This window comes from Pristiophorus japonicus, chromosome 8 (genome assembly GCF_044704955.1).
Source record: "Pristiophorus japonicus isolate sPriJap1 chromosome 8, sPriJap1.hap1, whole genome shotgun sequence".
Classification (NCBI taxonomy): domain Eukaryota; kingdom Metazoa; phylum Chordata; class Chondrichthyes; family Pristiophoridae; genus Pristiophorus; species Pristiophorus japonicus.
Window position 1 is genome coordinate 146,061,182 of NC_091984.1, and position 16,136 is coordinate 146,077,317.

Here is a 16,136-nt window from a genome sequence, read left to right on the forward strand (position 1 = left end):
CAAGCATGTGGACCAAGTAAAAAAAAAGGTTCAGCATGGACACTGAGGAACCTGTGGAAGATCATGAGATGTTGCCCACACCACTGCCAGTGAACGAGCAACAAGAACATTCAGCAGCATGCACAGTTCCTGTGGCCAGCCCGGACAAGCCCGAGTCACCACAGGTGACAGACACGCATACCAAGGCTCAACAACCAGAGCCCCAACTTCGGCGCTCCACGAGAGAACGTCGACCGCCTGAAAGACTTAATCTTTAACCCCATAAGATGTTGGAGAGAGGTGATGTCATGTATGTAACCTTCATGTAACTGTAACCTTTATGTAATAACACTGCATACTATATACACCTAAGAAATGCATACCTTGACCACAGGGGGTGAACTTGTGGGAGACATTCCTCACCTGGTCTTCCAGGTATATAAAGGGAGGTCTCACGCAGGGTCATCACTTCTTGGTCCTGTGAATAAAGGTTCAGGTCACAGAGTGACCTTGTCTGCAGAATGTGCCTCATGTGAATATATAGTCGTGTGTAAGGACATATATCCACGACAACCAAAAACATTTTGCCTAGGAATGGGCCTGCATAGTCTACATGGATCCTCGACCACAGTTTGGATGGCCAGAACCATAAACTTAGTGGTGCCTCTCTGGGTGCATTGCTCAATGGAGAGCAAGCACTGGTGTACACATGACTCTAAATCTGAGTCGATGCCTGGCCACCACACGTGAGATCTGGCTATGGCTTTCATCATTATGATGCCTGAGTGGGTGCTGTGTAGTTCCCCAATAAATGTGTCTCTGCTTTTCTTGGGCAATACCACAGGATTGCCCCACAAGAGACAGTCCGCCTGCAGGGACAGCTCATCTTTGCATCTATGGAATGGCTTAATCGCTTCCTGCATCTCCACTGGGACACTGGACCAGTTCCCATGGAGGACACAGTTTTTTTTACCAGGGCCAGTAAAGGATCCTGGCTGGTCCAGGTCCTGACTAAGGTTTGGCTAAGGTTTGGCAGATGGAATACAATGTCGGAAAGTGTGAGGTCATCCACCTTGGGAAAAAAAACAGTAAAAGGGAATATTATTTGAATGGGGAGAAATGACAACATGCTGAGATGCAGTGGGACCTGGGGGTCCTTGTGCATGAATCCCAAAAAGTTAGTTTTCAGGTGCAGCAGGTAATCAGGAAGGCGAATGGAATGTTGGCCTTCATTGCGAGAGGGATGGAGTACAAAAGCAGGGAGGTCCTGCTGCAACTGTATAGGGTATTGGTGTACCTGGAGTACTGCATGCAGTTTTGGTCACCTTACTTAAGGAAGGATATACTAGCTTTGGAGGGTGTACAGAGACGATTCACTAGGCTGATTCCGGAGATGATGGGGTTACCTTATGATGATAGATTGAGTAGACTGGGTCTTTACTCGTTGGAGTTCAGAAGGATGAGGGGTGATATTGTCGAAACATTTAAAATAATGAAAGGGATAGACAAGATAGAGGCAGAGAGGTTGTTTCCACTGGTCGGGGAGACGAGAACTAGGGGGCACAGCATCAAAATACGGGCCAATTTAAAACCGAGTTGAGAAGGAATTTCTTCTCCCAGAGGGTTGTGAATCTGTGGAATTCTCTGCCCAAGGAAGCAGTTGAGGCTAGCTTATTGAATGTATTCAAGTCACAGATAGATAGATTTTTAACCAACAAGGGAATTAAGGGTTATGGGGAGCGGGCGGGTAAGTGGAGCTGAGTCCACGGCCAGATCAGTCATGATCTTGTTGAATGGCGGAGCAGGCTCGAGGGGCTAGATGACCTACTCCTGTTCCTAATTCTTATGTTCTTATGTTCTTATGTTCTTATGTCCTGATCTGGCGGGCCGTAACAGGGGATTTCTCATTCTCAAATGCCTCCATGACCAGAAGCAAGTCCGCTGGCTGTGCCATTTCCACCCCAGTGGTGGGCAATGGTAGCCGACTGAGAGCATCTGTGCAGTTCTCTGTGCCCGGTCTGTGGCGAATTACATAGTTGCATGCCAACAACATGAGCGCCCATCTTGGCATGCGGGCAGAGGCATTGGTATTTATCGTTTGCTCTCTGAGAATAGCGAAATGAGCGGCTTGTGATCTGTTTCAAGTTCGAAAGTCAGGCCAACCAAGTACTGGTGCATTTTTTTTACAATGTAAACACACGCCAGAGCCTCTTTTTCTATCATGCTGTAGGCCCCTTCGGCCTTGGACAAACTCCTAGATGCATATGCAACCGGTTGCAAAATCCCCAATTCATTAGCCTGTTGTAACACACACCCGAACTTGTATGATGACGCATCGCAAGCTAACACTAGTCGTTTACATGGGTTATACAGGATAAGCAGTTGGTTAGAACACAGTAAATTTCTGGCTTTCTTAAAAGCAGCCTCTTGTGAATTCCCCCATACCCAGTCGTCTCCCCTGCGCAATAGCGCATGCAAGGGTTCTAGTAGGGTGCTTAACCCAGGTAGGAAATTACCGAAGCAGTTCAGGAGTCCCAGAAACAACGGCAGTTCTGTGGTCACAGTGTGTTCTTGATGGCCTTCGTCTTGGCGTCGGTCGGTCTGATGCCATCTGCTGCGATCCTTCTTCCTAATAATTCAACCTCCTGTGCCAGGAATCCACAGGCCTATCCACAACGTCCACCTCCTCTCGTACCCTTGGCTCGATTCGCTCCTATAAAGACAAAAATGAAAGAAATACCTTTGCTCTGGGGGGCCTCCCCCTCACAGGTCCTCCTTCAGTTATTCACAAATGTCCATAACTCCTTTTTACAATCACTGCTTCCCTCTCCTTTTATCCCGATGCTTGGACTTACAGAGGCTCGGGGGTGGAGATGGAGGAGGTGTCCAGGGCACCCTAGGTCACAGTACCTGACCACTCCACCTTACTGCTCCGTCCCTTACTTCTCCATCCTCATCATCCCACAGTATTGGTGGGAGGCTTACACTGATCAAACTCATTATTGTTCCTGGGGCCTTGGCCCGCTTTTTACTTTTCTCTCCGGGGTTGTACAGCTTACACTGGTTTATATGGAACCATTTTATATGTTTTGGCAGCTGGATCGCGTACACCATAGGGCTTGCCTTGTCTGCAATGCTATATGGTCCTTTGTACAATGCCCCTATTCTGGCATAATTCCTGACCATTACCTGATCCCCTGCCCTCCATTCCTGTGTAACCCAGAGTTCCAGCAGCAGTTTATTCTGCTGGTGCTGCCTACCCATATTGTTAGCTGTTTCCCAATGCAGCCCCTTCAGATTACCATACAGATCTGACAAACCTGTCCCGTGTGATCTCTTTAACCTGTGTTTCAGTCAGGACTGGTGCTAGGATATGAGTCGGGGTCATCATTAGTCTCCTGTCATCATCACATGTGGGGAGTGTCCCGTACTCTTAGAGAGACTGGCTCGGTGGCTCATCAGTATTCGGGGTAGGGTCTCACCCCATTTCTTCGGGGTATCTCCTATTCTCTTCCTAAGCCTCTCTTTTAAGGTCCGGTTTGTCCTCTACTGGACCTGACGATTGGGGGTTATACGTCACATGCCATTTCCCCTGTATCCCTAACAGCTTTAGGGTGGCCTGCATTACTGCTCCGGTGAAATGACTCCCTTGATCTGATTCCACTATCAGGGGCAGTCCCCATTGAGAAAATACTTCTCGCACCAGAATCTTTGCTGTGACTATCGCGGTGGCCCCGACATGGAAAAGCTTCAACCCATTTTGTAAAGAGATGTATTAACACCAAGCAATATTTATTGCCTCTGCCTGAGGTGGGCAGTGGCCCAATGGAATCTATCTGTATAGACTGCCATGGCCCCTCTACCCTCCTCGTGTGTCCCAACGGAGCCTTCCTCGGTGGGGGTGTGGATTGTTTGTGGCACATACCAGACAATTCTGGCAATAATCCCTGACATCACTTCTAAGCCCGGGCCACCATCCCACGGCTTCTACTTTATTCCACATTGTTTCTGGCCCTGGATGGCCAGCTCCTGGACCCACATGCACCAGCTGCAAGAATTCTTCCCTGCACTGCCCTGGCACGATCCAACTATCTCCCTTGAACAACATTCCTTGCTTTACTGCTATGTCTGCAGCTCCCAAAGGTCCCGCTACAGACTTCCCATCTATTTTGTCCCTAATCGCTGCTCTAAGGTCTGCATCCCGTAGCTGAGCCTGTTTTAAATCAGGCGGCAATGGGACTTCTTTGGGCCCCTCTCTGCCTGTTACAGCCGTGATCTGTCCACAGTGACATGGGTCCCAAGGTGTCCCTTCTCCTGCCCCTGTTTTAGCCAGTGTGTCTGCTTTCTCATTCCCTTCCCACTTGGGCTCTGTCTTAGAGTGTGCTTTGACCTTTTGGATGTAGTCACCCTTCTGCTCCGTACCCTTGACGTCCAAAATAACTTTTAACAATGGAACCATCACCAACCATTTTCCATCTGAGGACTTAAACCCTCGCCTCGCCAATATGGCTAAATACTCTGTACAGGAGTTAGAAATGAACATGGAGTCTGAACATATTGTACAGGGAGTTGGGAATTCGTTCGGGTGTGTGACTACATACGCTGCTGCTGCTAGGTCGGCCTGCTGCATACTCAAAGTGTTGGGGATTTTATGGCTTTCTCTATCACTGCCTCAGGATCGTAAATCCCACAGCCTGTCTTTCTCTCTCTGTTTATTACTGAACTGGACCCATCTACATAGATGTCCCTGCCTGCCGGGTGATCTCCAGCTCAGAATCCCACATCTACATCCCACACTCCTTCCACTGAACACACATGAGCTGCCCCCGGATAAACCAGGCTCGGGGCGAGCTTTGGTTCTCCTGGCCTCTCGACCTTCAGGTCTAACTGAGTAAGCAACAATGTCCAGCGGGCAATCCTGTTGCTGCTCACTGTCCCATCTTTCATTCTACCGTCCAGTAACATTTGTGTTGTGGTGTGACAGGTCAGTAAAGTGACTGTAGCTAACCCTGTGAGCGACCGAAAATGCTTCACTGCCCAAAATGTTGCTAACAGATGTCGTTCGCAATTCGAAAAGCTCTTTTCTACTTCGGTGAGAACTCGGGAGACGGAGGCCACCGGTCTCAGCTTGCTGTGTCGCTCCTGGAGTAACACTGCACTCAAACTGTCCCCAGTCATTGCTACCTCCAGACTGAAGTCCTGGTCCCCATTTACTGCTCCCGACGCTGGTGCTGTCTGTAACACCTCTTTTAACCAAATGAAAGTTTCCTGACAAGTCTCACTCCATTCCCACTCTACTCCTTTCCTAAGAAGCCTCAACAAAGGAGCTGCCATAGTTATATATCCCTCTATGAATTCCCTGCAGTAACCCGTTATTGCCAGGAAAGACCTTACTCCAGACACGTCCTTGGGAACAGGTAGTTCCTGGACTGTCTTTCTCTTAGCTCTATCTATGGCCCTTTCTCCTGCCCTAATGGTCAAACCTAGAAACTGCACCTACTCTTTGCCTATTTGAGCTTTCTGGGGATTTACTTTAAAACCTGCTTCTTTCAACAAATGCAGTAACTCACTGAATAATGGCCTGCGGTCCTCCGCACTTTCGGAGAATAACAACAGGTCATCCACGTATTGTACCAACCGATCTGGCTGACTAAAACCGTTTAATGTCTCGGCCATACTTTGGTGAAAGTTCGAGGGACTGTTGTGAAACCCTTGTGGAAGACATGTCCACGTATACTGCTGACCTTTAAAGGTAAAGGTAGATTTATACTGGTCCTCCCGTCTCAGGGGAATGGACAAAAACCCGTTTGAAATGTCCAGCACTGTGAAAGTTGTTGTGGCCGCAGGGATACTCCCGCTACCACTGCTACCATGGGCGCACAGGCTGGAATATTTTTATTCAGGATTCGGTCATCTACCGTGGCCCTCCATGAGTTATCGGGCTTCTTTACTGGCCATAGGGGTGAGTTTACATGTGTAGCTGTGGTCCTCAACACACCTTGATCCACCAGGGAATTTATAGCAGTTTCCAAATCCCTTTCTGCTTCCCGGGGAAAATTATACTGTTTCTGGGGTCGTGTCATCGAATCCCCATCTATCTTCACCTCTACCCTAGATACTATCCCGCAATCGTGCTTGTGCATTGCAAACGCATCCATATTCTACCGTACATACCTTGATACCGGGCCGGAATGTTATCGACTAATCGTTCTCAGTCATAACTCTCTTTCGGCTTCATCGTGCAGATGCTGCCTTTGTCTGTACTGTCCCTGGGAATCACTACGATCTCTCCCATCTTATCTGCATCAACTGCCCCCCATAGACAATTGTTTTCCATATCCACTGTGGTGTGGTGTGCCAACATGTAGTCGGTCCCGAGAACTCCCGAACCGGGCTGTTCCCACTTCATTAAAATGCCCTCCCATTTCATTATGTTCGGTCCTAACTCTATGGTTAAGGGTTTCCACACTGCCCCAGCCTGCTCATTACCCGTAAAACCCACCAGTGTAAATGGTACTCCGCTCAACCACGGGGAAGTGGTCGGATTCGGTGAGTGGACAACCGTGCTAGAGGCTCCTGTATCTACTAGATCCCTTCCCCTAACTGTTTCCACCTTCACATCCACACATGACCTGCCCCACCCATCATATATGAGCAGACACAGGTATTCTGGCTGGGCACACCGTCACAGAGGGGGTGCCGACACATTGGGTCCCTTTTCTCCCACTGCTGCGTACAGCTTTCCTCCACCCGTGCCCATAACCTGCTGTAATGCGGCCACTAAAACCTGCACTGGGTCGTCGGCTACCTTCTTCTGGCCTTTTCCTGCCTCAGCACCTCGTACCCTGGCTTCCCTCCTTTAGAGAGCCTACAATCCTTGCTCCAGTGTCCCAACTTCCCACAGTTAAAACACTCACCTTTAGATCGACCCGCATTACCTCCCTCTTGTCTCCATTCTTTCTATGGCCTAACCTCTCCTTTTACTTCGTGTACCTTCCCGTTTAGTTTCTCCTCCTCCCCTTGCCTGGACTTAAAGCTAGAGTTAATCTTCTCAGCACCCCTGCCTCTGTATTCTGGAGATGGTCTGGGTCAAACCATGCTTCAACCTTTGCTCTGAGCTGTGGCAAACTGTTACCATTACGGTTCTCAGCCAATGGTTCCTGGGTTCCTCTATTAAATCTGCCCGTACCAGATTTCCTCCAGCGGCCCTTAAATAAATCACCCACAGTCTGTCTGCAAACGTATCGGGTGATTCGTTTACTTGCTGCCTAGTCTGTTCTACCTGCCAGAACGGACTACCCTGACTGTACCCGAGCACTGCCATCATTTGCTCCTTTAAGCCCTGTGGGGTTCCTGCACCTAACTTGGTGGCTGTCGACAAGCTCTGATAAAGCTTCCCCTCCAGCGAGAGCAGTGTTAGCTTCACTTTCTCCTCCTCGCTGCAGTTATTGATACCCGCTATCTGCTCTATATTAGTAAAATGAACAGAGGCATCTCCTCCTTGCTTTAACTGTACCACACCCGTCAGCATCTCTTGCAGCTGAAGCGGTGTGTATGGGATCACATAGTCGCTCTGTAATGGTGCCGGACCACCATTTGGTGGGGGTGGGCCGAATTTCTGCTGTCTCAAAGGACACATCGGTTTCAGGGGTCCCGGTGCCTCGGGAGCCGGCCGATGCTCGCTATACTCGGGCCCATCATCTGACTCTTTCCCCTCTGGATCCCAATCTTCCTCGCCTGTTCCGTGTGCCCTGAGACAAACCATCCCTTTGGTCCTGTCTAACTCTGCCGTTAATTGGTGGATCTTTTCCTTACAAGGTCCGTGATCTGCTCTCGCGTAACCCTGTTTCTGAGCTACCTGATAGGCTATCGACTCTCCTGACCTGGTCCTCTGCCTCTTTGGCTCTTTCTAAATGCCTTTCACTTTGTTCAATGTGGGTCTGCTGCTGCTTTTTGCACTCAGTCACCTGGCATTGTAAATACTCAAGGTGATTCCGTGCCGTTTCTTCCTTCCTACCCTGGTCCTGCCTTTCCTTCTCCAAACTGCCTACCTCGCCCTTTAACCCTTTATTCTCCTTCTCCAGCTTTCCTATCCTTTCTCTGAACAGTTGTGTCTGCTTCTGCAGGCACATGAGCCAAACCACCTTCTTTTTTGACCCTTTGTGGTTACTACTGACTATCCACTCTGCTGTTTTTTCCTGCGGATCCCCAGAGTGCAGCATTTCCCGTGCCCATGGCCCTGAAATGTTCAATTTGTTGCCTATATATCCAGCTACCTTAGCCTCCATGGACTTCCTATGACGACTGTTAGCCGCGGGCTCTACCGCGTTTTGCTGCGGTGAGTCCATTTCCAGTGCCTCTGGCTGAGAAATTCTCCCTGACTACCTTGGTGTCCCCTGAGACCACCTCGCAGTGACCTGCGGTTCCTGTTACTCTGGCTTCTCTCTGTGGCTACCCTAGTCAACCCGCGACTACTCCGGCCTGTCAGAGACTTTCTCTCCTGGTCCCCTAGTCGCCCTTGAGATCACCTTTGGCCTTCCTGAGACGACCCCGTGACAATATTGGCTTTTCTCTGTGACTACCCCAGTCAACCGAGATTATTCCAGCCTATCCGAGACTGTTTCTCTCCTCAGGCTGCCCTGGCCGCCCGTGAGATTATCCCTGGCGTCCCTGACACCCCTGCGCAGACTACCTGCGATTACTTCACCCGGTGGCTGCCCTAGTCAGCCGGAGCTCTTCGGCTAATCCTGGTCCCCCTTGAGATTCCCTTGGTCTCCCTGAGACCCCTTCGCAGACTACCTGCGGCTTTCTCGGTGGCTACACTCGTCAACCCGGGATTACTCCAGCCTACCCAAGACTGTTCCTTCCTTTGCTGGCTGCCCTAGCTGCCCTTGAGAGTACAATAGTCTCCCTCAGACCACTGAACAACTACCTGAGACTTCTTTTCTCAGTGGCTACCCTAATCGACGGAGACGACTCAAGCCTATCAGACCCTGTTACTCTCCTGGTCACCCTAGCCGCCCTTGAGAAGATCCTTTTCGACCACCTTAGCTGACCTTAGACATAACCAAGCCTCCCTCGGGGTTTTTGCCCTGGTATGTGTCCATGATACTATTCCCAAAGCCGAGGTCCTGCCGCGGTCACCAATTTCTGTAGGTTGTTTGTTTTTCACTCTACTCTGATTCTTCGACCTGGGAACTTGTAGTGGGAAAGGACAACATGTGGCACAACATTTAGGCTTTACCCAGTGTCAGTTTTATTGTGCACAAAAACCGTTCAAAACTACAGGACTAGACTTCTGAGAGAAATCAACTGAAATCATACAATTGCCCTTCCTGGCTGTAGCTATTGTAGGTTCGTGGTCATTGGTTCCGTGACCGGTTGGTTCTTCTTCTGGCCGTTCTCTGCAGTGCTGTTACTTCTGTGTACGTTCCGTACAACATGTTCCTCCGTCCATTCGTCTGTTCGTGCTTTCGACCTGTGTCCATCTGTACATGTGTCCTTCTACTTCTTCTGTGTGCTTCTTCTTCCGTCTATTCCTGTCCTTGTTCCATCTCCTGCTGAGCTGCTTCTAGCTCACATATTTATATCCAGGTTATGACTGATCTCCCGCCACTGCGCTTTCTGATAAAGTGTTTGCATCAATACATTGTTTTGTGGTCCCCTTGGTTGATTGATTACAATAATGAACTCGTCTGTTTTCCCATTTGCACACTGAGTCTGCAAGGCTCAAGTTGATTTCTCATCTTAACACCTCATCCTAAAAAATGTGCAACTGTTGTGGTTCCTTTGTTGTCAGGTCCTTTTACAGACTTGGGGCTAGAACCTCCTCTTTTATTGCCTGTTTAATGCCCACTTAACACCCATTTTACCACTGAAATGACATATAATGCCCAGATATCACCCATTTTGGTACAAAATGGAAACTGACGGGCTTTTTTAGGAGACTTGTCGCCGAGTGTTACTTTCCCAATGGGCTTAACGCAGAGAATAAATATTATCGCCCACCTACTTTTTTGGGGTGGAATCAGCAGAATGGGCAAATTCAACGCCCATATTATCACCCAGCGTTACTTTCCTCATGGAATTAATGCCGAGATTCAACATTAACACCCGGCGACTGTTTTTTGTCATGAAGAGCATATTTACCCAAAGTAACGGCCATGGAGATCACCCACCGTCAATTTCACCACCTCGTACACATATCGCCCACAATATCGCTCGCTCAAAAAACCGCCCACAAAAAGTGGAACTAACCAGAACGAATCACAGCGTTATGGACGCCGTGATGTAGATCACATGTCGCGTCCTTTCACCTCGGCGGAGTTCAGATGTACTCTGCAGGTCGTTGGAGTTGATGTGAACATCTCTGAAAACATCTTGACCACACTGTGACCGATTGGAATTGAAGAGGTGTGCTCGTCGGGACATTCTTTGCTTGTGTGCAATCGGTGACAGACAGAGAGCTACTGCAATGGGGCCTGTCCTTTCTCACCCTCTCTTGGTGACCAAATATATGCAGCAGACTCAACATCGCTGAAGGAACGCGACATTGCATTATGTGCCCAATGTACGAAATAACGGACAGATGAGGAGGACCAGACGTTACACCCCCCGCAAGTACAAGGAGAAGCATTCTTACCTCGACTTGCCCGACACCACCTGCCTTCGGAGACTGCGCTTCCACAAAGAGGTTATCACTGAGGTATGCCAGCTGATAAGGGCAGGCCTACAGCCTGGCAGCACATCAGAACTGCACTGTCCGTCGAGGTCAAAGTCACCACGCCACTATCGTTCTATGCTTCGGGTTCTTTTCAGGCCACAGCTGGCGACATTTGCAGACTTTCTCAGCATGCCACACATCGCTGCATTAGACAGGTCACTGAAGCCCTGTACGCACGCAGGAGGGACTTGATCAGCTTCCCTATGACCAGGGAGGCATAGAGTGAGAGGGTTCAAGGTTTCTCCAGAATTGCAAACTTCTCCAAGATGCAGGGAGCAATAGACTGTACGCACATCGCGATGTGGGCACCTTTTCAGGATGCCGCAAGGGATTCCACTCCCTGAATGTCCAGCTGGTTGTCGACCACCAGCAAATTATACTGGCAGTGAATGCTCAATTTCCGGGCAGCATCCATGCTGCACACATCCTGCGTGAGAGCATTGTATCTGACTTGTTTAACATTGAGCCACAAGGTCAATGCTGGAAACTTGGGGCCAAAGGATATGGCCTTGCCACCTGGCTGATGATCCCCTGTGTGACACCCACACTGAGGCCAAGAGGTGATACAACGAGAGCCACAGAGCAACTCGCAATATTGTGGAGAAAACCATTGGCGTGCTGAAGCAGCGCTTTAGATTTTTTAATTTATTTTTTAAAATTTATTCGTTGCCAATCTTTCCAATTCTTTGTCAAATCACAAACGCCAGATGTCACCTTGCACACATCAAGGATCACTCTGCGCCAATGCTCTTAGCCAAAAGGCCTAGAGCCACTGCACCATTCCTGGAAGTACTGCAATACCAGGTTCGTGCCATGGAGGTGGATGGGTCAAGCCACCCCACCCACCTCCTATTTCCAAAAAGCATAGGAGAACCACCTTCCTGATCCAGGGAGAACCACGTTGTGGTCATGGTTACTCCCCTGTCAGGTCAGTTACGCATGATCTTAGACAAAAGGCCGAGAAGCAATGCCTGGACCACTCAGGTGGTGAGCTCCAATACCACCCTGAGCAGGTAGCTCAATTCGTGGTGATGTGCTCCATGCTGCACAACTTGGCTATCAGGAGGGGACAAGAATTGTCTGATGAGCTTGACAGTCCACCTCACCAGAGAGAGGAAGAGGAGGACGAGGAGGCGGACGCCGACATCGGGTCAGACAATCAGGCTGACGCTGAAGCCACGCCCCCACCCTTCTGTAGATCACATGAAAGGGCCCATGGTGGCATGATAGCTGCAAGCGCCTTACGCCAGGAGCTCATCAATGATCGCTTTGCCTGAAAGAACGTTGGTGTTATTTCCACAGCTGACACACTGCTGGGTGTGCAGGTCATAAATTAATCATGGGCATCACCTTGGTGACTGTTAAAGTTTACTTTGATTGAAGTTGAGTGTGATTATATCCTTTGATGTTAACAAATCACCAGCGTGTAACGGTACAGCTATCTGAGCCAATGTGCTGCAAGGTTTGGTTCAATAAAAAACATTTAAACCAAACATTAGTCTGAAATCATCAGTATTTCTGTACAAACCAACCCTTCCCCCCACCCACCCCGCTTCTCCTCCCCAACTCTACCCCTTCCCCTTCCCCCTCTGACTCCAAGCCGCCTGACCGCGGAGGTTCTCAGGCGATGCTTCATTGGGAGGTGGGTGGTGATGGACAAAGCACTGCTTGGACGGATATGGGAGAAGATGGTCCCAAGGTGGGAACGTGCTTCGAGCCAGAAGCGAGATGTTGCTCCTGGCTCTCATGTGTGGTTGGCAATGGGGTTGCTTCACCTTGGGGTGTAGTGCGGCGCTCCGGGATCACTGGGAGCCCTCTGCCACCAGTGTTCCTGGCTACCAGCTCCAGGGCCTCCTCCATCCCTTACATTTTATATGTTATTTGTGGGACTAAAACTCGATGCCAACTATGTTCTTGGTGCTTAGTGCGCTTTTTGCTGCTGGTGAATCTCCCTCGTGCCTCCCACAACAGCCAGACAAGCACACACCACAGCCACACACGCTTTCAGTGCCTCTGAGCTCCCTCTCTCTCTGTCTCCTCTTCTGCGTATGTCATGGTTACCCTTGACCTCCAGAATCGAGGGAATGGACCATTCCCATGCTGTTGCTAAGGACGACCACACTTTACAACAGAAGGTCAGAAAAATTTTACGCTGCTGCCCATTTGAACTCGTTCGCGATAACGGCCATTTTCAAAGATGTAAACTAAATGTTTTGAGAATGGGCGAGAAGCCGGCGATCTGAAAATCCTTTTTTACCACACACGCCGGAAATCACGCCGATTTTTGGGTGCTAAGCTCAAAAGTGGAGGTTTTAGCCCTTGGTGTCTCCAGTGAGCTTGTGTTCCCCACCCTGGTCAATCAAGTTCAGGGCCTCACGTAACAACTCCATTCTTGTTATGCATGGAGTCAGTTTTGGTCCCTGACCACAGAATGTCATTAATTGTCCAGCTTCATTCCAAAAGCTGGTATTAAATTCCAAAAGCTTGTATTAAGCAATTTTTACTTCATGGTCTCCTTCTGTGCTTTTCTGAAGGTTGGTAACCTTACACACAACACCTCACCTCTCCCACCCCCAAAACCGCCCCTCGCCCAACCCCAACACCGCCCCCAACTCCCGCCCCCAACACAACTCCTCTCCATCCCCCAACACCGCCCCTCTCCCACCTCCAACACCCACCTTAAACTGACACACACAGCAGGCAGGACTTATATGGGCACATGACCCCCCGCGGGACACATCACCACTGAGGGCTCATGTCCCCTGGCCTCACAATGGAAACCATGGCAACACAGAAACCGCAGGGGTGGACCAATCACAGCAAAGTGCTACAGACTGTGCATTTGTGCCAGAGAGAGCAATGAGGAGAGAGCTTCAATCTATTTAAACCTTCGATCCCTGGCTGCCGTCTGAACACTAAGCCCGAGTTGGCAGTGGTGGTGACTACATTATTCCCGCTGTTATTCTGCCCCCTGCTCATTCATCTCAACCCCTGTGTTAATGTTTCTCTGCTCAATGGTACTGCTCCCCACGGCAAATCCAAGCAGAGAGATTGCTCAGCTGGGTGTGAAACATGGAGAAGCAGAGATGGGCATGGACTGTGTGGGGGCACTAAAGGACCCACTGGCTCCGACCAATAATAAAACAGTCAGTAAGGACACGGTGAAAAGTGGGGGATGGGATCAGATGATGGACCTGGGCAAGTCCGGCAAGGAGGCTGTCCTGCCGGCCAGAGCAATGGTGAAATACGCTGGCCTCAGCCTGCCTGGCATTGTGGAAGGGCAGGCAGCTCCGATCCTTACCGTCCCAGACTGTCAGCCAATCACCGTGGCTTCCTCCTGCGGAGAGTTGTTCAAATCTCCACGGGTTTCACAGCTGCAGCTCACAGACACGCTGGTGAGCAGATTGTTGGGGTGTTTGCTCTACACTTGTCCAGTTGCTGTGTGTCACGGGCCTGGGCAACTTTACAATTGGAGCCCATTACTGTTCTCATAAAGTGACGGGCACATTGATTAGTCTGAGCTTTCGACCACACATCCGCAGCATAACTAAGACCATCTATTTCCATCTCCGTAACATCGCCCGTCACCACCCCTGCCTCAGCTCATCCGCTGTTGAAACCCTCATCCATGCCTTTGTTACCTCTAGACTCGACTATTCCAAAGCTCTCCTGGCTGGTCTCCCAGATTCTATTCTACGTAAACTAGCGGTGATCCAAAACCCTGCTGCCCGTGTCCTAACTTGCACCAAGTCCCGCTCACCCATCACCCCTGTGCTCACTGACCTACATTGGCTCCTGGTTAAGTAATGCCTCAATTTCAAATTTCACATCCTTATTTTTGAATCGCTCCATGACCTCGCCCCTCCCTATCTCTGTAATCTCCTCCAGCCCCACAACCCCCTCGAGATGTCTGAGCTCCTCTAATTGTGCCCCCCTGATTATAATCGCTTAACCATTGGTGGCCATGCCTTCTGTTGCCTGGGTCCCAAGCTCTGGAACTCCCTCCCTAAACCTCTCCACCTCTCTACCTCTCTTTCCTCCTTCAAGATGCTCCTTAAACTCTATCTCCCTGCGCTAATTTCTACTTATGCGGCTCAGTTTCAAATTTATATCGCATAATACTCCTGTGAAGCACCATGGGATGTTTCACTACGTTAAAGGCGCTATATAAATACAAGTTGTTGTTGGGAAAAACAGAACCAGAAGGAGGCGCTGTCGAGCCTCTGTAAGAACATAATCCAGTTGAGAGCAGACACCATCCAACTGTTTGTAGACAAAACCCACGCAAGGATCCAACCGCTCTGCGATGCCGTGTGATAAAGTGTGGGCTGAAGCGCTCAGTGTGCTGGGGAACTTGGCCATGGGGGGAATCGGAGGGTCATGGTGTTGCTGCACCTGGATGGAAACAGTGAGCAGGTCACCAGGTCCTGTTGTTCAACACTGCACTCGGTATTCCCACGTATTGGATCTGCCGAGGCTTCCTCAGTAACTGGGAATGATCCAGGGGAACCCCACAGGGGCTACATGGACTTCCTCAGTAACTGAGAATGATCCAGGGGAACCCAACAGGGGCTACATGGACTTCCTCAGTAACTGAGAATGATCCAGGGGAACCCCACAGGGACTACATGGACTTCCTCAGGAACTGAGAATGATCCAGGGGAACCCAACAGGGGCTACATGGACTTCCTCAGGAACTGAGAATGATCCAGGGGAACCCAACAGGGGCTACATGGACTTCCTCAGGAACTGAGAATGATCCAGGGGAACCCAACAGGGGCTACATGGACTTCCTCAGTAACTGAGAATGATCCAGGGGAACCAACAGGAACATACCATTATTGTCCCCGAGGGGGGCAAGAGGAGAGGGAAAGGTGAGGAACATACCACTATTTTCCCCGGGGGCGAGAGGAGAAGGAGAGGTGAGGAACATACAATTGTTTTCATCGTGGGGGGAGAAGAGGTGAGTACATACCATTATTTTCCCTGGGGGAGGGAGCGAATGGGGAGAGGTGAGGAACATACCATTATTGTCCCCGGGGGAGGGGGCGGGGGGGCGAGAGGAGAGGGAGAGATGCGGAACATACCATTATTGTCCACAGGGGTGGGGGTGGTGAAGAGGAGAGAGAGGGAGGGGAGCGTTGAAGAACATACGTTATTGTCCTGGGGGGCGGGGGGGTGAGTGGAGAGGTGAAGAATTGTAGCTCCAGCTTTCTGGCCATTTCTATCAACAATACTTTAAATCCTTAAATCCAAATCCCCAAGAAAGAACTGTCCTGTTTGGCGAGCTTGTGGGGGTGGCACTGAGGTGCATTCATATACAACCGGACATTTCACACTGACAGGCTGGGTGGCAGGGAACCCAGGCCCATTGATGTCATCACCATCTAAAGTGATTCCTGGGAACAATACCCCGAGAGGTAACTCAGAGACA

At 50.0% G+C, this 16,136-nt stretch overlaps 1 pseudogene; it reads right to left on the bottom strand.

Moving 5' to 3' along the window:
* Positions 1 to 11,469: 11,469 nt before the first annotated feature.
* LOC139269919 (U2 spliceosomal RNA) lies at positions 11,470 to 11,671 on the bottom strand (annotated as a pseudogene).
* Between the last annotated feature and the right edge of the window lie 4,465 nt (positions 11,672 to 16,136).